The sequence below is a fragment of the Magnolia sinica genome, chromosome 6 (genome assembly GCF_029962835.1).
Source record: "Magnolia sinica isolate HGM2019 chromosome 6, MsV1, whole genome shotgun sequence".
Lineage (NCBI taxonomy): Eukaryota > Viridiplantae > Streptophyta > Magnoliopsida > Magnoliales > Magnoliaceae > Magnolia > Magnolia sinica.
The window spans coordinates 90,869,578-90,874,319 of record NC_080578.1 but is presented as its reverse complement, the minus strand read 5'-3'; positions in this window follow the sequence as shown (position 1 = coordinate 90,874,319).

Below are 4,742 nucleotides of genomic sequence, written 5' to 3'. Positions count from 1 at the left end.
ATTTTAGGTCATAGGCCGAAAAATGGGACAAATCCGAGCCTAGAGTGGACCACAATAAGGAAAACGAGTGCCATTGTTGGAACATTCTAAGGCCCACTGTTGTGTCCGTATGTGATGAAACCTACCTAACAATAGACTCCTTTGGTCCAAAAAGAGCTGATCGACATAATGGATGGAATGGATTATCCACTCATGGACCCCACATAGCAGAAAATAAAAATATATAAAGTAAGAAAGAAAAACAAAAAAATATGTCGCTAGTCGTTATTGCCCATTAACATGAGGGCAAAAGCCTCCTTGTGCTGCCCCCACTCGTGGACCCCACCATGACGTATATGTTTAATCCACACCGTCCACCATCTCCTCCAGATTATTTTAGGCCATAGACTAAAATATGAGGCATATTCGACTCTCTAGTGGTTCATATTAAGGTAAACAATGCCCATCTATTGAAATCTTCTAAGGCCCACTGTGGAGGCCGTGTTCATCCAAATAAGTCTAACTCGGTGGCTATTAAACCCAAGTCGATCTGGTCTACGCGGCGAATGCGTCGGATCATCCAAGTGGGGCCCACCCTTAGTGGTGACAAAAACAAAATATTATAAGGACGTTAGCCACATGCTGGCATTATTACCAGCGCCCTAGACTGTGAATGCCCAGTTAGGGTGTGGAAGTGGGTTCCATTTATCAAACCTTCCATGATGTATTTGCCATATTTGGTCCGTTTATCCATTTGATCAGATCATTTTAGTCGAGGAGCCTAAAGATGAGGGTGATCTGAATCTTAGGTGGATCACACTGATAGAATTAAAGGGGTAGGGAGTGTTGCCTATTTGGCACCACTTACACCCCACTCTTAGAACCACCTCAGCCATGTTTGGCATCATGGATTTAGGGTCCCTATTATATCAAGTTAAAGCGACATGTATTTACATGATTTGGAATTAATTAGAAAATCAATTTAAAATTCCATAATTAGTGTACACATGTAATGTTAACACCATGGTCGTATTAGTCTGTTGGGGGATATACTTTCCCTGAAATGATGAAATCCAATACTCAGATGAGCCATCAGCATAGGATCACATTCTAGTGATTAACCAATGATCTGTAACCACCAGTTTACGTTAGCCAGCCATGATCGGACAGTGCAGATCATCTTACTAAAGTAATTATAGTGGTGCCATTGATAATCTAATTATTTTGGGACATCATTAGTGGGTCGTGTGCCCAAATGAATTGGTAGCCCAGTGACACACATGTGGTACATGTGGGTGTCCATCTAGGTTACTCCCAGTGAACTCGTGAACCCTGCCTTATTATATGTATTTTATTCATGCCTTACAGTCTACATGAGGAGTCGATGTTAGTCTAACATGGGCCACACTACATAGACTTCTATAATTCTACTAGGGCCTACTGTTCAGTTCTCATTCTCTATATATGATGTCCCAATTAAGGCCGATTATTGCCTAATATGTCTGATAACATGCTGGTATACTTGGCCTAGTAGGAGATACTGAGAACATGCTCAGTATAATGATCTCATGCCTAAATATATGCCCATATGCATCATTTATATACATGTTGTGGATGATGATTGATCATAGCATATGCCTTTGGGCTCAGATACTTAAGGGACCCCATATGAGATAAGGTTGCCTCACATGATCACGCGGTACGCGTAGGTTTGATGCATAACTTAGATAGTATGACTCATGCATTTCACATCTTATATGTCACAATCACTTTACGCCCTAATGACATCAGGGTTATGGCCTCCACAGGCATATCGGCATATCATGGATGGTCGGATTAGATACCGAAAATATTTGTTCTAGCATTAGGGCGCTATGGATGTCCTTGGGTGAAAGTCCCTAGACCCTTGTGGTACCAGTAGAATGCTTCAACGTCGAGACTCATTGGATAACATGAGTGCCCGAGTGCCAACTACCAATAGACCACATCTCCCAATGTGTCGTGGTCAGTTGAAAAGGGGTATAACCTTATCTGCCCAATGGTAGGGGCTGTAAGCTAGGTTAAGTTTGACCAGCTTTTAAATGGGCCCGTTATCAACGAACCGGGTGGGCATTGGCATACCACTGGCAAGGTGGATAGTGAAGTCTCTTTCACTCACTTCGTCATGCGTGCGAGGGGCGACAACCAGTGTTAGGGGTGCACATTGAACAAGCAGAACCATGGAACCAAACCGGAACCGACCAAACCGTACGGTTTGGTCCGGTTCTAGTTCCAAAGATCAAAGAACCATTTAGTTCGGTTCGATTCTCGGTTTTGGGGGTATGTAGAACTGAACCGAACCGTGAACCAATTCGTAGATCCGAACTGTGGAACCAAACCTATATTTTTGAAAAAAAACCCTAATACCCTCCACCTATTCACGCCGACCCTACTGTAGCTACCCCCAATCTCCCTCCTTTCTCTCTCACGCCTTAATTCTCTCTCTCTCTCTCTCTCTCTCTCTCTCTCTCTCTCTCTCTCTCTCGCTGATCCTCTCTCTCTCTGGTTCTCTCTCGTTCTCTCTCTCTATTATGGTCTCTCTCCCAGAACCGTGGAATTGATCCAGAACTGAAACGGTTTTAACGGTCTGGTTTCGGTTTGGTTCTAGGGTGTTAATGGTCCAATTTTGGTTCCGATTATCCTAGAACCGTTAGTAACAGTTCGATTCTGGTTTCACCCAAAAATCGGATCGAACCGACTCGTGTGCACCCCTAGCTAGTGTTGGAGTGTACTAGACCCCGGTGATATTTCCAGCGACGAACTGTTCGAATATGTGGATTAGTTGAGGATCAACATGTTTGTGTTGCATCTCTAGTATATGACATTCGGCTATATAGGCCTTGCATTGTATAGCCTTAGTATGGCTAGCATCATTTATGGACTTGTCAGTTTACCTTCCATCATTTCTGCTTACTCAGACATTTGTATGCTTGGCACATGCATTGCGCATACACGCATGCACTCTCTAAACTTCTTAGTAAGCTTATGCATGTTTGTTACGTGCAGGTTATGCTAGACCACAGCAGCATTGAGGCAGGACCATGTGCCCGATCTTTTGGAGTTTTGTTATATCATGTATTTTCCTTTTAGCACTGTACTAAAAGATTATATTGGTGGATATGTGTGATGATGTTTTGTGACTTGGGTACACTTGTAGTTATACTCCTTTATAATAAAAAAAATATTCACCTTGAAAATCCTCATTGTAGGATCCCAAGATCGGAACTTAGCTGATTGCTTGCCTCCAAGTGCAGAGATTCATAAGTAGTATCCCGTGAATACAGGGTCGATCCCACAGGGAGATGAATTGTGAGAAGAAAAAAATAATCAAATGCAAAAAAAACTAAGTAATAAAAATTAATCTGATGATTTGATTTTGGAATTTTTGAATGGATGTAATTCAACTGAATAAAATAACACCCAAGCTTCAAAGTTCCACACATAGGTTAATGTTCCAAAATCATGATGACTTGGATAACACAACTAAGATCTGAATACTATGGTTAACCTAATCAGAAAATAAAACACTTTAAATATTTTAATAAATGATATAAAAGATTAGAAAATAATGGATTTGCACCATTGAAATATATTCTCAAGCGCCAGTGATTTTAAGTATTCAATATCTATAGGATAATGAATATCAAAGAAATATAACAGGTTGAGAACATCTCCTATCTAGGAAATCTGATTGATCTAGGGTAAGCCTATCCATCAATGTGGATCTTATATGATGGAAACATATGGATCTCACAAGAGGATAAAAAAATAAAACCTAAATAATAGATAACATGCATACACCATTCTTCTCATCATTAAAACAATCAATCATCATAATCTTAAAGAAATAATAAACCCATGTGCTTCCCTTCTAGCTTGGGCTAGAGGGAACTTAGAAAAACATAATTAAATTGCAGAAATAAAAAGCAACAAGAAAGAAAGAAGAAAAAAATGCAAATAGAAAAGATCTAAAATAAAAACAATAACTTATAAAGCTTTAATAAAACTAAAAACTCTTTAAAAAAATCCTAAATATTGCTCTTGAATGCTTCTAATGATGTTTAAGAATGCCCTAGGAGGCCCTATTTATAAGTAGGGAACTCCAATTTTCGTACAAAGTTGAAAACCCTAGAAAACGCCTCAAATATACGTATTTTCCCAAAATAGACTTCTCGCTGCATAGTTCGTTTAAAACAGGCTTCCTGCTGCGTAGTTTTCTAAAATAGACTTTAGAGCTTTAAAATACACTTTTCAGGACGATTTCAGGATTCTTCACTTCAAATCTTCGATTCTTTTCATTCCTCACTTGATTTTCTTAGATCTTTGCCATGTGAATTCTTCAATCTTGGTTTCCTAAGATCCATCCCTTGCCTTGGTGATTTTTGAGCATCACATTCTTACTTTTTAGCACCCTTTTTCAATCCAAGCTCTTAAATTCACCTTGCAACACATACATGAGTAAAATAGAATATTAAGATGATTTATGTTCATAAAACTAAGATATAAATGGAAAAAATTATGCAATATTTGAGTCTCAACACTAGCACATGGGAACTGATAGCCGAGAGATGAGAATAGGGTACTACGGAGGTTGTCGACACTGGATTCAATGATCAGAAATTTTGTGAGCTGGTTCCTGAGTTGGGGTGTGACACTTCCTGAGCAGCAAATTGTTATCTCAAGTATTTAACAATTCTCTAAGACTCAGATTTGTGTTGAAAATA